Raw genomic sequence first — 19,843 nt, forward strand, 5'->3', positions numbered from 1 at the left:
CAATACCTTAATGATGTAAGGAAATTGAATTAAAAAATGTGTTCAGTTAAGTAATTATGTGGGTATGCTATATCGCAATATCGCAAAAATCCGCGAGTGTGTTTACGAGTCTGTTCAGCTGCTGCGCTGCCATTTGATGTTAAGGTGGTTATTGTAATACATCTTATTCGTATTGCAATACTTATTATGTATATATACATATATGTATCCTTTTCTTAGGTGTTCAGCCGAGCTCCTCCTCCAATTTGTAGTGCGCGTCTTCATGTTTTCCACAAATGGAAGGACCTACAATTTTACGCCGCCTCCGAAAGCAGATGGTTTTTAATCAGAAGCTTTTTTATGGAGAAAATATATTTGAATGGTTGACATTACCAGCGATCGTTATTGGAAGAAACTTTTTCTATCATTTGGTTTCTTGCTACAAACCGTTTGGCTACGGGTACCGCTGTAATCATAATACAGTACAATCGTGATAGTCCGACATTTCTTAATCCGACACGTTCGGTAATCCGACAACCTCATAACGTCTATGGATGCAATTGGCATTATTTTATTTTGATCAGTCGTAGCAGAGCAGCAGAGGGGGATTGTGTTTTGTTTCCCGGTCACAACGTATTTGTCATTAAATTTGAACAACGCCAGTTCTCTCGCGATTGCTGACGGTGTTGATGTGATTTTTTTCTGTATTTTCGTGTCATTAAATGGAACCTTCGGTAGTCCGGAATATTTGATAATCCGACAACGAGTCGGTCCCGTATGTGTCGGACTATCACGATTGGACTGTATATTTAAAATGCGACCTCCGTAGTCGAGTGCGCTAGAGAGCATTCGTGAGTATTGGCGCAACCGGTCGACCATCTGCCGGCAATGCCAAAATTCAAAGTGTACTTCTGCCATCGACCGGGAACTCCATTTTTAGGGCGACCTGTGGTGTACCATTATTTCAATATTGTTATAATTCTGGCAGAGAAAAACTGCATGTGGAAGTATTTTACGTTTACATAAATTTTTTTCAAAATGAGTACTACTAGCTTTTTTCTTTCATTCCAAGGCCAAGAATTAAAATGACGTTTTTAATGAATGCCGATATTGACCTTCGAGAAAGCGCGCTATGAGCATTTTGGGAATGGTTCAATTTTCAATGTTTATTCTTTGCTTTATCTTATGTGTAAATAAATTATTTACCTGTAAAATTTCCTAATCAAGATATTTTTGGAACGCTAAGGATTTTATTAAGTCGTTCTATTTTAACCTTGCGTAATACGAGTAAAATAGGCGCCAGTCGATTTTTCTCATCAAGATGCGCCTTCTCGACGGTTAATTCATTACTAAAAAAGCAGGCCACTAGCGGTATACGTCCCTCTTGTCTTATAATGAAATAAAGAATTCGTGCTGAAGTATTCTACTTAACTTTGTATCAGCGAGTTGTTGTTGTTATGGCAGCTTACCAATCACTGCCTAGATCAGTTTGTCCATCAATTATCGTCGAAATGGTTATTGTCAAACGGCTTTCCTTCACAGCACCAACAACAGTCACAGTAACCTGGTGAAAACTGCTTGCAGAGTTTATATATGTATATAGTCCTTAACTGAACATACGGGCTTCTAGTGATGTTTTCGGGGGCCTAGGTCCAAAAAAAAAATTTGGCTGTCAAAATTCTGTATTGTGAAATTCTACTTGATGAAATCCGTTATTGCGAAATTATGTATATCAAAATTCCGTTTTATAAAAATCTGTATCAAATATATTAATTCGAAACAGTATGAAATGGAATAATGAAAGGGAGTGTGCAATTTTTATTTTTAATACAGAAGGTTTTATTAAGGAAATATTATTAATATATGTATATGTATATCAATTTCTCTTGAATCTTAAATTATATCTTTATTGTAAGAGAAATATGCATAACACATGGGCTGAAAAGTCCCGGGCGTAACAAAGAAAATACTTTTTTTCCTCCAATTATCTTTATTCATCAACGTAATTTTCATCAAGAACAACGTAATCATTTCAGCGCTGCTCTAACATTTCAATACCACTGTTGTAGAACGATTTTTGTCTCGATATTCAAAGAGTGATACCTCGCATATGCCTCGAACGTCATACGTTAGCACCGCATAATTGCAATATGTAGTAAAATATAAAATATACTGGATAAAAAAACAAAGCAAATGGGTCTGGTGGTGAACGAGGACAAAACGAAGTACCTCCTCTCATCAAACAAACAGTCGGCGCACTCACGTATCGGCATCCACGTCACTGTTGACAGTTTCGAGTCCTTAAGCTTGTAAACATAAATAAAGAATTATTTATCATCACACGTAGTGTTGCAAAGACGTAAACTATGGAATAAAATCCTCGTAGCACTTTTTTTGTTCAATTTGCGGTGTGTATTTTGATTCCACTGATTAAGTAGCCTCCATTTTATGCGTTGTGCGCCTTGAATCTTCGACCACGAGACGAACAACAATAATGGCAAATATATGCCAATACGCTCGGTCAAGAACGATGCCGCATAAGAACATGTGCATACTTCTAAACAATCAGGGAGTCTTTGGAATCCATAGTGAATGTGAATATGAAAATGAACCTAAATATGAATGAATTTGGTTTCGGTGTTCTGAAAAACGAATAATTTGTAATATTTAAATTCGTTTTTGAACCACCCTAAAAGTGAACTTTGCCGTTGACCACTGCCTATTAACCAAAACAAATAATACAATCTATACTATCTGTACGTTGTCCGCGCATCACTACGAAACGACAACACCAGATAAAGTAAAAATTTTTAAACATTCATATTTTCACCCAATGAAGGTTATAGGCATGTTTTTATGATGGAACTCCCTTCACACAGCCCCCAGGCCGCGCCACCACTCTCATTCTAAAAAATCTTAGTTTTTCCTATTTCCCACTATTTACAGCACACTCTAGAATTCATATTCCGCATAAGCTGTTCAACTATGACCCAAATGTAAAGTTCAAAAACGGTTTGAGATAGAAAATTAATAAAAATAATTTTGGTTGATAATTTTCTGATTGGTTGTTTTGATTTTATTCAACGAGGCATAGCAACGGATTCTGGGTATTGTAACATTATGGTTATTAATAAAAAATTATTTTCTATGAAATTATTGTTTGAATTTCTTTTATATACATATCCTAAATCCCTTAAAACTACTCCTACGCGAGCGGGGCCACGGGTTAAAGCTAGTCTATACTATATAGGTCAATGTCTGTACGTTGTCCGCGCATCACTACGAAACGACAACACCAAATGACGTAACAATTTTTATACATTCATATTTTCACCCAATGAAGGTTATAGGCATGTTTTTATGATGGAACTCCCTTCGTTACGTTTGCTGTTATTTTAATAGAAAATCAGAGAGGTGCAGAAAGATTTTACGCGACTGTGCCAGTCCTTTAGTTGCCCCTCAATTGGTCAATAAAAGTGTTTTTAACACATTTTAAATATCTTAAGATAAAATGGGTAAGAGCTTAGTTAAGTTCTCGCCGGAATAAGAAAATTAATACATTGCAAAAGAAAATTTCAATCAATATCCCCTTCAAAAAAAAAAAAGAAAACAACGATAGAATAAAGCTTCTGCATTCACGCGCATTTGTATAATTTCCCTTTATGAATTGACGCGAAATAACCATATGATCCATAAATTTAAGAAGGATCGTCTTTTGAGTATAATTCATATCTTCCCCCCTCAAAAAGAGTTTTATGTTAAATCCATTACTAAATTCTCATACAGATGTGAAAATGCAAATAGGAGTACCCTTAAACAATTATTTTGTAGTAGTTTTTTTCTATAAATTTGAATATCAGATATCTAAAAAGGGTTAAGGGATTTCACATAAATAGTTTATCTGAATAAATCTGCCAACTACGTAAATAATGGTTTTTAATTGCATCGTTACGTTTTTAGGTGCAACATTGAAATAGCAGTGTCTTCAGTTTTTAAGATTGTTCAAGGAATCTTAATAAAATATTTCACATATTTAGAAAAAAGCACGTTTTTTATTATTTATATATATATTTTTTTTTGGAGAGTTGCATGCATATATTTCTTATGATTTGACTATAGAGGGTCGGGCAAAACACTGCACCACAGAACAACGCAAGCATATTCGGAAATTGGGAGCAGATGTAAGATCTTACACAGAAATACAAAGATTCTTTCACGCTCACCAAACATAATTTTATATGCAATCAAATTTATGAAAAAGCTGGAAAAAAGAGGAGGAGAGCGAAGAACTTCCCTGCAAGCTGACCGCAAAATTGTAAGGTTCTTCAAAGAAAATCCCATGAAGTCACAAAGATTCTTTCACGCTCACCAAACATAATTTTATATGCAATCAAATTTATGAAAAAGCTGGAAAAAAGAGGAGGAGAGCGAAGAACTTCCCTGCAAGCTGACCGCAAAATTGTAAGGTTCTTCAAAGAAAATCCCATGAAGTCAGCCATACTAATTAAAATAAAAAACACACTTAAATGTTTCTGACGTGACTGTATGACCGGAAGATGGATTAGCTGCTTGCAGCCCACGAAAAAAGACACTCCGGACCTTACAAAATAAAGCAAAACGTTTGAAATTTGCAAAATAACACGCTAGCTAGTCAGCTGACATGTCGCGAAATATGGTATCATGACTATATGTAAGACGTCCACCTGGCATCGAAAATCAACCACAATACGCTTTAAAAACCATTAAGCATGGGAGTTTAAAAATAATGGTCGCATACACAAAATTGATGGCATAATGGACTCCAATTCTTATGTGAAAATAATGCAGAATGTTATGTTGCCATATTACAGAGAGGAAATGCCAGTAAAATGTGTCTATCAGCAGGATAATGATCCTAAAACTATCCGTTGGTTTCGTTAGTTACAACTTTGTGTCTGCAAACTTTGTCAATGCAGTTTTTCTTTAATTTCTTCATAAACTTATTCAGAATGTATTACTTATATGACCACTGCAATTTTAATGTTAACCATGAATTTCTGGTTTTTTGTTATAAAAGGTTTTTTTTGCATTACAAAATTGATATAAATATATGTTCAGTTAAAGAATAGTGCTATGTTTCAAAATAATAATAAAAACATTCTAATTACATGATAAATTAAAATTGTTTTGAAAAAATCGAATAGTTTCTTGTTCGCAACTATATAGGTATATATACATATGTATATGTAATTTTAATTTTACTAACATTTATGCGTAGGTCAAAAAAAAAAAGGGTGAGCAATTTAGAGATATTGGATTTTTAATAGAAATAAAACAACGAAAGTTCTAATTGATTGGGCAATCTTTATTATTTTTGAGTAAAACCTTTCATTACATTTATTTTGTAAAGATAATTCCTTTCAAATTTTGGCCGTAACTGCGCCGTAATTGGGCTATCCGTAAATACCAATTTTGAATGACTCGTTGGAGGACTTCGGTCGGTATCTCGTGAATAACTTTGGTAATGTTGGCTTCTAGTGCCGCAATCGAAGCTGGTTTATCCACAAAGCATTTATATTTTACATACCCATACAGAGAGATAAATTGCACACCGAAACGAGGACGCAGTAAATACATTATTTCACGGGCTGTAAGTAGCGCCGTCTTGTTGGAACCAAGTGTTGTGGAGATCATGGGCTTCAATTTCCGGTCTCAAAAAGTCGTTTATCGTGATAGCGTTCGCCATTCACTGTTATATTGGTACCAGCCTCGTCTTTCAAGAAATATGGGCTGATGGGCCGCAGAAAACGGTTGATTTCAATGGATGTAATAACAGTTCTTGAATGGCTTCGGGTTGCAATTTTGCTTATTTATGTAGCCGTTAACCCAAAACTGGGTCTGCATAAGAGGACCATAAGTTCGCCTGAGCGCGCGATGTACACTTTTCTCAGAGCGTCGATTTTCGTAATACAACTCTACGATTTTTAAACGATATTGAGGCGTAAATCTTTCTACTATGAAATGTGAATGAATATTGAAAAAATTTAAGTATTTAGTTTGGCAGCAGTCAGGCGGGATCTGTGAAAAAAAAACCCTATTGGAAAAAGTACTTCCAATCTGATCATCCTTTGCTTATGCATATGAATGTGCATCTAACTCGTGTGAAAAGGCGCATTTTCTTTATTCGTAGGTAGAGTTCGAATACGAGGAATCCAGTTATTTTATCTATTTCAAATAGTTCAAAAACACTTCACTTGCTATGTAGATGGTAATTCTGCGGTTCTTCGCCGAAATCGGGTTCTGCTTTTTTTTAAATAAAATTCATTTAATTAGGTATGTTAAAATATCTTAACCATCGGTTACTGACAGTTTAGGGTTAAGTGATACAAACCCAAATCACCAAAAATATTACCTGCTCACTATTTTATCGACAAATTAGATTTTGATTTTCCTAGTCTACTTAAAATTTAAAAAATGCAAAACGGCCTGACGATAAGCATGTTTAAAAAACACATATGTAAACGCAAGCAGCTATTTTTTATACTAGGTTGTTCAATAAGTTTTGCAGTTCGATAAGAAAAACACAATTTTATGGTTTGAAATGCGCTTTATTGTTTAGTATAGTCTCCTAGAAAACCAATACACTGGTTCCAATGAGTTTTCAATTTAAGAATTCCATCTCTGAAGTGAGAATCTGGAAGGGGTATAAAATACGCTTCCACAGCTGTTATGACCTCATCACTTGATGACAAACGCTTTCAATGCAGGAATATTTTTAGGTCTGGAAACAGATGGAAATCGCTAGGGGCCGAATTTGGTGAATACGATGGATGCTTCAACGATTCCAACTTTAATTTATAGATTTTAGCCATTGTCAAAATGCTCTCGTGACACGGTGCATTGAAAAGGTGCTGACGTTAACATCTTATTGCCCGATTCCTGAACATAAACTCGCTTCGGAGCAGAAGAACCAGGTTCACACCACCCTTGTTTTGATTAAGAACCATAGCGATTGGCCCAAGTTTCATCCATAGTGATGAATCGATGCACAAAATACACTTTATCTGTTCGAAAATGGTGCATTCGAATGTGTTTTTTTTTATGAGGAGGAAGCATCGAAAGCCTTACCCCGTCAGTGTGAGACTTTACCTCCTACCGAACTAAACCTCCTACCGTCAAAGTACCGATCCACCCGGTACTACCGTGAATCGATTCACAAAATCCACTTTATCTTTTCGAAAATGGTTCATTCGAATGTGTTTTTTTTTATGAGGAGGAATCATCGAAAGCCTTACCCCGTCAGTGTGGGATTTTACCTCCTACCGAACTAAACCTCCTACCGTCAAAGTACCGATCCCCACGGTACTACCGTCAAGTATTTCGTCGGGAGGCGGCTTGAGCCTTGCACTCAACGTCAGTTACTGCTCTGATGCAAAATGTCACAAGCTGCATCTGCCTATTACCACCACTGTTAAGTCATATCTGAAGAGAACTACCCCTGTCGGATCTATACGCCCACTCCCCCCATGTCCCTTTTCGTTACCATAGAAAAGTTACTTTCTAATAGTGGTATCGTCAGTTTAGCTGCGTTTTCATCTCTGGGTAGATTTGCTGTTTCACGATCTTATTCGGCGTTCGCGCATCCTCCTTGTCTGCTCGCTATGTCGGAGTTGCTGCATTATTTCAGCTGCCATGTGCTGGGCTTTGTTCCAATTGTCCTGGCTGTTCAACATCAGTGGTATTAAGCTCTCGGGCGTGATGCTGCTGCCAAGGCTGTCTTCCAGTTTAGCCATTGCTCTTCTGAAGCGGGGACACGTGAGAAGTACATGTTCTACGTCTTCCTCAACTGCTGCGATGCACTGCTCGCAGTATGGAATTTCTTCGTGCCCAAAGCGGTGACGGTACGCTTTAAAGCAGCCATTACCACTTAGGATTTGGCAGAGATAGAAGTCTACTTCTCCGTGCTTTCTCTGGAGCCAGACTTCAAAGTTGGGGATGAGACGGTGGGTCCACGTGCTTTTATTTGCACTATCCCATCGCTATCAGGTCGAGTGGGCATAGACCTGCTATGATGAGCGCTGCATCTTTTGAGACTGTCCTGATGGCAGAGCAGACTCTAAGAGCACACAAGCGTTACGTGGAGTTACTGCTTCGTACGTATGAAGCGTGTTAGAATGCATCGCGCCAAACTGTCGCACCATATAAGAGGATAGACCTTACTACTCCAGCCAGGACCTATCTTGCCTTCTGTCTTGGTCCTCCAATGTTCGCCATTATTCTAGCCAGGGCTGCTGTCGCAGTCACAGCTTTGTTGCTAGCGTACTTCAAGTGGTCTGGGAAACTAATTCGGTAGTCTAACCAAGACGAATCAGTATTTTACGTATGGCTTTGACTCGATAATGCTGTCCCCAACTCTAATCTTGACCTTTTCAACACTCTTTCCGCTGCTGATAAGTACGGCTTCTGTTTTATGCGAAGCTACATAGCTTTAGACCATTCGCGCCTAGCCATTTCTGAGCCGCACCTATAGCTTGTTGCGCGATATTTACAATTTCCGTGGGCGTTTTCGCGGTTACAACGATTGATATATCGTCCGCGAAGCCAACAAATGATGCTCTCTTGTGTACCTTTAGCCGCGAAATGCCGTCGTACATAATGTTCCACAGGAGAGGCCCTAGTACGGATCCTTGTGGCATACCAGCTGTGACCTTGTAGTCAACGATTCTATCGTCGCTGTCGTAATGTAAGGGCCCGCCTCTTAAAAACCTCCACCAATGAAAACGTACACAAAGCCTCGGATGAGAACTTCCAACACTGATGACGACCCCTGCAAACGAACTAAGGACTATAATTTGAGGGCATGCACCTGGAATGTCTGGTTCCTTAATGGGGAAGGTGCTTCTGCCCGGCTAGTTGATGTCCTCGTGAGAGTAAAGGCTGACATCACTGCCATCCAAGAGATGCGATGGGCGGGGCAAGGCAAGAAAACCATAGGACCTTGTGACGTCTACTACAGCTGCCAGGTAAAGGAGCGCAAATTCGGTGTCGGATTTGCTGTGGGGGAGAGACTTCGTCGCCAAGTACTGTCGTTCACTCAGGTGGACTAGCGTCTCGCAACAATCCGCATCAAAGCCCGTTTTTTTATCATATCGCTAATTTGCGCCCACGCCCCGACGGAAGAGAAGGACGATGCGACCAAAGCTTCCTTCTATGAGCCTGGAACGTTCCTATGAGCGCTGCTCCCGCCACGACATAAAAATCGTACTTGCCGACTTCAACGCCAGGGTGGGCAAGTAGCGAATTTTTGGTCCCACAGTCGGAAAATTCAGCCCGCACAACGAAACACCCGGTAAAAGAAAGAGGCTGATCGACTTCGCCGGGGCCCGAAACATGGTTGTTTGCAGCACCAGATTCCAGCATAAAAAGATACACCAAGCTACCTGGCTGACTCCTGATCATGTTGTGATAGATGAAAGATACGCTTCTAGTTTATTAGATGTACGTACGATCCGAGGACCAAACATCGACTCGGATCATTACCTTGTTGCAGCTAAACTGCGCACACGCCTCTGTGCAGCAAAAAACGTACATCTACCTATGCAAAGAATGTTCGACATCGAAAAGCTGCAATCACAACAGACAGCCAGAAGATTCGCCCCTCGACTCTCACTTCTGCTCTCAGAGAGCACTGCCCAACAAACCGGCATGTACGCGCAAGGGAGCAACATTTCTCGTTTCCTACGTACCGCCGCCGAAGAAGAAATCGGATTCCGGCGAGCCCGAAAAAACAGTTGGTACGACGAGGAATGTCTAGCTGCCGCCGAAAGAAAAGATGCTGCCTTTAGAACCACGCTGCGATCGGGCGCAACGCGAGCCATGTGGGATCACTACAGAGAGCTCAGAAAGGAAGAGAGACGTATTATTCGACAGAAGAAACGAGAGGCCGAAATACGTGAGTGCGAGGAGCTTGAGATGCTGGCCAATAGGAACAAAGCCCGAAAATTCTACCAGAAAGTTTTCCTGTAAGAACAAAGACGGTAATCTGGTGACCGGCATCCAGAGCATCCTTAAATTATGGAGGGAACACTTCTCGAACCTACTAAATAGTGACAGCTGCGCATGTCACAGAGAATGTGAAGATCCCGATATCCCCATCGTTGACGACGGAATTGACGTTCCGCGGAATTGATAACGCGGCTAAAGAACAATAAAGCCGCGGGCGTCGACGGACTGCCGGCTGAGCTATTCAAACATGCCGGCAAGAAGCTGGTAAGGTGCATGCATCAGATACTATGCAAAATATGGTCGGATGAAAGCATGCGTGCCGATTAGAATTTAAGTGTGCTCTGCCCAATCCATAAGAAGGGCGATCCGGTAATTTGTGCCAATTAACGGGGGATTAGTCTTCTAAATATCGCCTATAAGGTTCTAGGAACCAGTACCATTTTTGCTAAATGTGTTCTCTGTGCCACTGTTGAGTAGAAAGAAATCAAGCGCTGCTAGTGCATTTAAAAGCTCCATGCCTTTCGGGTTCGTTCTTTTACATCCCCACTCTGCTGCCCACGCATTGAAGTCACCTGTTATGAGTGCCGCGCTTCTTTGCTTAGCGTCATTAACCAGTTCATCCATGATGCTGGCAAAGGTACACAAATCTGTATGGAGGAGCTATGCGTATGTTATTTATTTTAGCACGCACATAGCCAGTTGTTGCAACTGGTTCCCCAGATGGGTTGGGTTACTCCCGCAGCTCCATATGGCACACTTGCTATTTGCGTTGCTGGCCCATAACGCCTCATGCCTGTTTTTATACTGCTCGCTAAGTATAGCAACATCGATGCCCAGCTCGTATACCGCAGCTCCTTGCTAGATGGCCAAAATCGTGGTATTTGTAGCACCTTGTTATAGCTACCTTTTCTCTAATACGGCAGTAAGCCCATCCAATACGTATTTTGGATAGGCTTAGCAGTTCTTGTGAGGACGCCGATGGTAGGCTGATGGTGTATGTCTGCGTGCCACCGTATGCTGTTTACATTGCTCGAATGACCGATAGCGCAACTTTTCCGTCAGGGAGGCTATTTTTTATCGCCTCATACACTTCTTCTCTGAACATCACTTCATCAATATCTTTTATTTGCATGGCTGTTTCTTGTGTTAGGGAGTGAACCTGTGCACTTTCGCCGAGGACACCTTTTATTGCTGTCTTGAACTTCTCAGTAGCTGGATCAGATTGTCGCTTAAGTTCGAATAATAATTCCTCCTCCGCCGTCTTTCTAATGCCCTTTACTATATGGTTCAGTTCCTTGAGCCCAGGTTGCGATTTAATTTTTTTTAGCATTTCCACGTATGAAAGTTCACCGACTTTCTTCAGGACCAATGCGCCAGGTTTCGTTGGTAGTTTTTGCGCGGTTTGGGTCTTACGTTTGACCACTGTTGACCAGCCTTCACATGATTGGGTGCCCTCCACGCCTAGAGGCGCATTCATGTCTACTCCTACAACGCTTTGTTTCTTTACAGCAAACACCTCTTTTGGTTGGCTGGAGTAAATTTGTTGCTCTTTGGGCCTGGCCTCTATTGGTCCTCTCGGCGATTCTAAGCGGACGGACTTTGCTATTTGCTACGGCGAATTGGGCGCATCCCGCCCGCTATTGGCAGCCGTGCGGCCTCTCTTTTCTTCCTTTTTACGATCGTTCTCCATTGTGTCGGTTTGTGTGCTTCGATCGGCGCGCATAGTGGGTGGCTTAGATATGCTGGGCATGTCTAATGCTGAAAACAGTGAACACCGTACGCAGTCCCTTACCGTGCACAAAAACTCACCTCGGAGAACAACTGCGTTCTTTTAATTACATATTTACACAATACATCGGTTTGTGTGTGTATGTGTTTGGTTGTATCTACACAATGTTGCCATTGATATATTTGCTTACACACTTTTTCACACATCCGCGTTATCAGTCACAATTTTTCATTGTTTAATAAACCAAAGCCAAAAACCAACAAATGCAAATAGTTTATTTATCTATAATTAACATTATTCAACAGGGTTTCTAAGTTATTTTAATAAAAATTATAATTTTTCTTAGTTTATTTTGTAAATGATTTCGAAATGTACTGCTTGGCAACACTGTGTGGTGAGTGAGCAATCAGCTGACAGGGGATTACGGGATATTTTAAAAATCGTGAAATAAAATCTACGATACGGAAGGAAGAAATTTTTCATTTACATGGGTTTCTAATTAGTTTGTTCGAAACAGCTGACTGGGGATTGCGTTTACGGTGTTCACTGTTTTCAGCATAATGCTTTATGATGCTGACTCTCTATTGCACTCACCAGGTCTTTCATTGGAGTGTTGATATGCCTCTGCACTTCCATCATACTAATGAGCTCTTTTATTTTTTTTCTCATCACACGCAGCGGCTTCCCGTCTGGCTCCCTTTCCTCTTCCTTCTGTTGTTGCGTGTGGCTTTTTTCTATGTCAGGAGTTTTATGCTCGCATTGCTGCTTTTCAGCGCGCTCTTGTTTTGCTCTTGGTTTGCTTATACCTGTGGGAGTCAGATGTCATTCACCTCCCACCGTAGCTGTCTGAGCAGATGTGCAGATGATAATCTGCTATTCGCTCTCTTCACACCAACACTTTGCACCGTTCGCTAAATAATTTCTTGAATTTTAAATATGTTTTTTGTTTTTTTTTTTTCATGGGCGTTGTGGTAGCGCGCTACCCTCAAGTGGCTCTTTGAAACCAGGACAAGCCTGTTGTTTCGTCGAAACTCTACACCCCACGGGACAACCGTCAAGCAATACATCGTGGGGGGGAAAGGCGAATTAGTCGCCGGTCATACGTCGTAATCTTTCGAGGGTCCTTAGTTTTTTCATGGTCTCTGCTATGACATCGTATGCTGCCGTCCATTTCTCCCTGCTTTGTAGCATGGATTGCACGAATGTATCTGGATCGTAGTTTCCATCAAATATGCGCCGAAGCTTCGTTCTAGAGCCATAAAAACGCTTACATTCGAAGAATACGTGGTGAACGTCTTCTATCGCGTTTACCTCACAGTAATCGCAAGTGGGATCCGATTCATGTTTGAACCGATGCAGGCATGCTTTGAAGCATCCATGCCCGGTTAAAAATTGCGTCAGATAAAAATCCACTTCTCCGTGTTTTCTTTCAATCCAGCTTCGCAAGTCTGGAATGCAGCGATGTGTCCAGCGGCCTTTCGTTGTATTATTCCATTTTTGCTGCCAAGTTTGGGTACTAGTTTCCCGTGCTATGATGCGTTGCGTTTCACTGTCAGCCAATACTGCAGCTTCGTTTGCCAATATCTCTATTGAATACATTCCAGCGATAACCAGCGCTGCTTCTTCTGAAACCGTTTTAAATGCGGAACAGACTCGAAGCGCACATAAACGATACGCTGCCTTTATACCGCGGAAATAGGAAGGATGTTGCGTAGCCATGTGCCAAACCGGAGCACCATATAATATTTGGTTCTTCACCACGCTTGCTAGGAGTTGACGTCGCCGTTGTTTTGGCCCGCGGGCGTTTAGCATTATTCGCGATAAGGCTGCTACTGTTACTGATGCTTCTTTGGTCGTATACTCCAGGTGAGTTTTAAAGGATAATCTCCTATCTATCATTATTCCCAGATATTTAACTTCTGGTACTGTCGTGATGCTGTGATTGCCAACTTGTAAAGTTGCCACTTCTACTTTTTTCCGGCTTGATATGAAAACGGAAAACGTTTTTTGCTCGGCGAGTTGAAGGCCGTTTTGCACCAGCCATGAATTAACGGACGCTATGGTTCGATTTGCATTTTCGCAGATGTCGCTCAGTCTCTTCGCCGTAAGAACTACTGCTATATCGTCCGCAAATCCGATAATGTTGGCACCATTGGGTGTGTTGAGGCGCAAAACACCATCGTACATGATGTTCCAGAGCAGTGGTCCAAGGACTGAACCTTCAGGGACCCCACCTGAAACCTTATAACTTTTTCTGCCTACTGCTGTGTCGTAATCCAGTACGCTGTCTTCGAAGTAGCTTCGTATCATTACTCGCAGATAGGGGGAAACTCCGATCTCGTCCAGTGCGTCCAGTATTTTGGCCCAGTTTGCGGTGTTGAATGCATTTCTTACATCCAATGTTACTATTAAGCAGTACTCTTTGGCTCCTTCGAGCCATCGGGTACCACTTATTGCCTGTTGTGCAATTTTTTTGGCGGTATTCACCGCGTCAACGGTGGACCTTCATTTTCTGAAGCCAAACTGGTTGTCCGATATTCCCCTGGCGGAATCGATCTCTTTCTCGAGCCGGTTGTAGATTATTCTCTCCAGTACTTTACCTGCCGAGTCGAGCAGGCAAATCGGTCTGAAGCTAGACGGTTCCATGGGAGGTTTGCTAGGTTTGGGCAGTAGAACCAACCTTTGTCGCTTCCATATCGATGGGAACGTTCCCTCTGCGAGGCCTGTATTAAATAGGCGTACGAAATTTGATGTTGCCTGGGTAAAGGCCAGTTTAAGTACTTCGTTTGGCACCCCGTCTGGGCCAGGAGCCTTATTATTTTCAATTCTATTGACTGCTTGAAGGACCTCGTCTGATGAGATTCTTGGAAACTGCTGTGAGATTGGCTTCGAGGTTAAAGAAACAAACTTCCTTTGTTTGGGGAAAAGTGTGTTTACCACTTCACTCAAGAAAATCGGGTATGTTGATATGGATTCCTTAGCAGACTTCAGCTTCTTGGTCACCACCTTGTATGCTGTCCCCCAAGGATTGTTTTCAGCATCATCGCAGAGCTCAAGAAAGCTTTTACGCTTGCTTTCCTTTATTGCTGTCTTGAGTTGACGTCGCGCAGCTTTATACGTTTCTCTGGCTTCTTAGAAGTTAGGTCTACCTCTTGCCCGTTGGAAGCTTCTTCTAGCCTGAAAGAAAGAATGTTCTCGTTCCACCAGTAAACAGGAACGTGTTTATTTGTTGTCGTCTTGCGAGACATTGACGCATCGCATGCTCTACAAATATCACCCATAATTTTGGATGTCATGTCGTTCGCGCATCCTGTATATTCGCTTGTTGGCAACATCTCTTTAAATACACCAGGATCTAAGGTGCCGGTTTTCCATCCTCGGTGCTTCAAACTTAATTGTTGTTTTGAAATCGTCTGCAATAATGTATCGCTGTCTTAACATTGCATCCATGGCGATTTTCCCTACTATCTCCTCAAACTCGTCTAAAGGGGTGCTTGGAGGTATGTAACAACTATATATAAATATATCTGAGATCTTGCCGCAAACAAAGCTTCTTTCTCCTGCTACGCTCTCTAGATGTAAGGGACGTGGTCCGCAGGACCATATTGCAGCCTTTTTGCAAGCGTCTTGCGTCCAGTTGGCTGACCTTTCTCTATAGGGTTCGCTCAATATGGCTACATCAACCTTCAGTTCTGCAATTGTTTGCGACAAGAGATCTTGTGCGGCTTCGCAATGGTTGAGATTGAGTTGTAGCAATCTCATTACTGTTTTATATTTTTAAGCGCTTCTTGAGATACCGGGCATTTATTGCCGCCGGTAGCATGACCAGTGCGGTTGGTACGTCTTTTCTCACATAATAAGCACTTTGGAGTGTTTGTGCATGTTTTTGCTACATGCCCTTCTCCTCCGCATTTAAAGCAAATTCCTTGGAGATCGGTTCCGCTGGTGCAATTTCTTGATATATGCCCGAATTCTAGGCATTTAAAACAGCGTCTAGGTTGGATTTTCTGACGAATACGGCATTTTACCCAGCCAATGCGAATTTTACCCACTTCTAGTAAGTTTTTGGCGGCCTCAGAAGGTAGTGAAACAACTGCCGTTTGCGTACCACCATATGCTTTCCGTATCGAGCGAATCTGCGAAGGCTCTACGTTGAGGTTGAGGAGTTTCGAGTTTAGTGCTACGCGAATCTCTTCGGGCGTAGTTACTTCATCAACATCGTGAATCTCGATAAGTGATTCTTCGGTTAACGATTTAACCTCCGCCTTTCTTGAGAGAGCCAGACCCGCCGCTGCTTGTAGTTTCGCCGTGTTCGCGTCAGATGGCTTAGTCAGCTGGAAATTTATATGGAATTTTATATATGTACTCGTATATATATGCGTATGTGTATTTTTCTTTTATTACTTTTTTTTATGTGATTAGTAAAAATAGGAAAGTTACGCAGTTGTCTGAGCAGATGTGCTTATATTAATTTGCTTAATAATTTCTCAGTTTTTTCTTCTTTTTTTTGTTATTTTTAAAAATTTCCTTTTTTTTTGTCTTTTTCACTCTTTTGGAGTTTGATAAAACCAACCCTGGTTGGTGAGGTACACCTATTCACTGGTCACTGCCCTAGCTCCTGGGAGCACACTTGCACACTTTTTATCACTACCGTGGGACTTTTTCCCAAACTTATCATCACTTTTGTCAGGGCACTCGCAGAACACGTCTTTCACTGTTGATATCTTTTCACACTCGAGTGCATTCGAATGTGTGTTTGTTCCATTGTTAGCAAATGCAGCACCTAGGTATTTGTGCACACAGCTTTCTGAAACCCAATACATCAGCCAAAATACTGTGCACACTGCCCAATGAGATGCCTAGAGCTTCTACTAAATCTCTTTCAGTCACTCGACGATTTTCCAATACCATATCCTGTATTTTTTCCACGATTTCTAGTTTTGTTGCTGTTTTTGGATTTGAAGGACAACGACTTCGTTTAAATTCAGCAACCCATATTTCCAAAGTATTTATTAATGGCGAAAAGTCCTTACACACTTTCAACATTCGTTCATAAATTTCCTTTGCTTTTAAACTTTCGAAATATTTCGAAAATTCAGTCACTGCTCGATACTTCATTTTTCCATTGTAGAAAGTACTGTTGACAGTTCGATACTAAATGCCTTGTAAACAAAGAATGAATTGACAAATTGAAATGAAACTTCATATAGGTGAGCGCATAAGCGTATTGAACAACCTAGTATTACAGCAGAAACAAAATAACGGGATAAGCATTACTAACGAAAATTGAGAATCATATTACCGGATTTTTAGTTCTTAATAAATTTCATTAACACCCAAAAAATGTGTATGCTAGAACCATTTTACTTATAAACATGGCTGATAAGGCTCAGTAGATTACACTGGGGAACAGTCATTTTGCGGCAGGGTTGGTTTAAGTCAATTCTGTGTGAGACTAGTGTGCTGAATACTAGAAAAATTTTAGATTTCTCAAATGGACTCTAGTTTTTGAGATAAAGACTATTATCTATTTCACTGAAAAAAACAGTCTTAAAATACCAATATGCACTAAAAAATATTTTTATTAATATATTTCATTAAAAATTATACAAAAACAAAAATATATATTTACAGTTAACTTAAATAATTTAAAAACATTACAAAAAAGTTTTTCTGTTGGCTTTTCTGTTATGGTTTTGCTTAGGACAATCCCTTAATAAGGTCCAGCAGTAGTCTGCCATCATGTGGCAGTCCCATCGACCTTGGTACCTTCCTTCCATTATTTTTATATCCTGGTGGAACCGTTCTCCCTGTTCCTCACTATAATCGCCCAAGTTTTTCGGGAATTTGTCCAAATGGCTATGAAGGAAATGCAATTTAATGCTCATATTAGCTCCAAAACTGCAGAAATTTCGAAGCATTTCATCAACTAGATTTTGGTAATCTGGTGCCTTATGATTCCCCAAAAAATGTTTGACTACTAAGACAAAGCTTAGCCATGCTTTAGATTCAATTTGTGACATATGGTTTATAAATTCAATGTCTTTTATAAGAGTACGGATCTGCGGTCCATCAAAGAAACCTGCTTTTAATTTTTCCATACTTAAAGACGGAAATTTTTGACACACATATTTAAAACAGTCACCGGTCTTATCAAGGGCTTTGATAAACTGTTTCATTAGCCCAAGCTTGATGTGAAGTGGTGGAAGAAGAATATTTTCTCGGCTTATCAGTGGTTCATGAACCACATTTGCTTTTCCTACTTCCATATTTTCTCTCAAAGGCCAAACCTTTCTAGTCCAATGTTCTTTTTTTGCGCGACTATCCCATAGACATATGAAACAGGGGTATTTAGTATACCCACCTTGCTGACCTAATAAAAAATTCACCATCTTTAAGTCCACACATACTGACCATTGATGTTGTGCGTATGAAATCTTTTCTAAAACAATTTTAATATTTTGGTATTCTTCTTTTAGTTTCGTTGAATGACCAATTGGAACCGAAGCAAATTTATTTCCATTGTGCAGCAATACACATTTCAGACTTCTTTTTGAGCTATCTATAAAAAGTCTCCAATGTTCAGGATTATATTCAGGATGCCCCATACAATTTAACAGACCAGAAACATTGTTACAAAATATAAGCTTGTATTCTTCTTGAAAGAAAGGAAGAAGTTCTTGCTCTCTGGTCCTAAAGAATGTGATGGTAACGCCAGGTTGAAGACATTGTTTTTCTTTTAGTCTTGAAGCAAGAATTTCGGCAGATTTTTTTGATAAATTTAAATCACGAACCAAGTCGCTAAGCTCTGCTTGCGAAAATCCTTGTTTCATACAACTACTTTCTTCGAACTCGCTTTCACTGCTGCTTGCTTGATTGTCAGAATTCTCTAACATTTCAATGTCATTACAGTTAGCAATACTGTGCAATACTGGGGGTCTAACTGATTTAATTTTAGGATAAAACCAATTCCGTTTCTTAAAACGGTTTGTACCTTTCACTTTTACTGCACAGAAATAACAGTCATTAAAATGATTCGTTGGCTCATTCCACATCATCAGTACTCCGAATTGAAGCCCTTTACGTCCTCCTTGGCTCCAGTATCGCAAAGATTCTACACAAGACTTACACACAATATTGGGCACCCAATATTTATTCTTTTGTACATACGTTATCCCAAAGTATGCTTGGTAGGTTGTTTTCACAAACTCTGTGATCTGTTTTCTTTGCTTTTGCGAACAAAATTTGCCACATATATAACAAAAACTGTTGCAATCGTTAACACAAGGTTTTCGTGACGAACTCATATTTTCGAGACAACAATTTCTTTAAAACTGAAAAATGACACTAACTGGTAACTTCTGGGTCTAACAGCAAATAAGTGAAAGTGTTGTACCTAAATATTCAAAATAACGAAACCGTAGTTGGGTTTAATCAAATTAGTGCAACTGTAGGAGGGCACTTTAAATTTTTTTAGTAATTTTTAATTTTGCGTTTATCTCAAGAACCAGAGTCAATTCAAAAAATGTAATTTCATACTCAATATACATATATAATACAAGTGCTAATGAAAACCATTAACAAAATTATTGCCGCAGTTTTTTTTTTTTTTGTTGCCCTGTGTTAGTAAACAAATGTTATAATAAGCAAAGCAACTAACACGAAAACACAAAATCTGGATTTTAACGTTTTTTACTTTCCAATGACGTTTGATGAGATTTGACACTGTCTTAGGGGAAATATGTGCTTCTTAGATTGGCTAAAAGGCTTAAAGGTCAGAAATATAAAAACATTTTCATGGTGTAGGTAGGTGGGTGATATGGTTGAAGTACAAGTCTGATACCATTATAACACTGCCAACGGGCAAATAGCTAAAGCCAATCAGAGCTCTTGATGATACGCAGAAGGTTAATGGGATTTATGTTGGAATACTGTATTAGTCTGTCAAACAAAGGACCACCCAGTGACCTTAATTGTCTCCCTCTCTAAAATGACCTCACAGCTTCTGCAATCCATTGGAGTGGAGTCCCTAGGACTATTCGCGTCCCATCTGATCTGTGATTTCCTGAGAAATAAGTTGCAATTCCCTCTTGACAACAGTCAATAGGAGTCCTCTGAGACCAATTCAGTCGACCCCTTTCTGGCAAGCTC

The 19,843-nt window shown here is 40.1% G+C and overlaps 1 protein-coding gene across 4 annotated transcripts in view; it reads left to right on the plus strand.

Annotated features, from left to right (window-relative positions):
- Positions 1 to 712: 712 nt before the first annotated feature.
- The window catches only part of LOC128869321 (probable serine/threonine-protein kinase mps1), a 236,573-nt gene continuing 217,442 nt past the window's right edge, over positions 713 to 19,843 (plus strand). For 3 of the 4 annotated variants that reach the window (XM_054111852.1, XM_054111851.1, XM_054111850.1), the window contains exon 1: positions 741 to 830. The gene's annotated coding sequence lies outside the window, so the exon portion shown is untranslated. Of the gene's footprint in view, positions 831 to 19,843 lie in introns of all 4 variants that reach the window. The other variant, XM_054111849.1, reaches the window with a different exon arrangement.

This window comes from Anastrepha ludens, chromosome X, assembly GCF_028408465.1.
Source record: "Anastrepha ludens isolate Willacy chromosome X, idAnaLude1.1, whole genome shotgun sequence".
In the NCBI taxonomy this organism is placed as follows: Eukaryota; Metazoa; Arthropoda; class Insecta; order Diptera; family Tephritidae; genus Anastrepha; species Anastrepha ludens.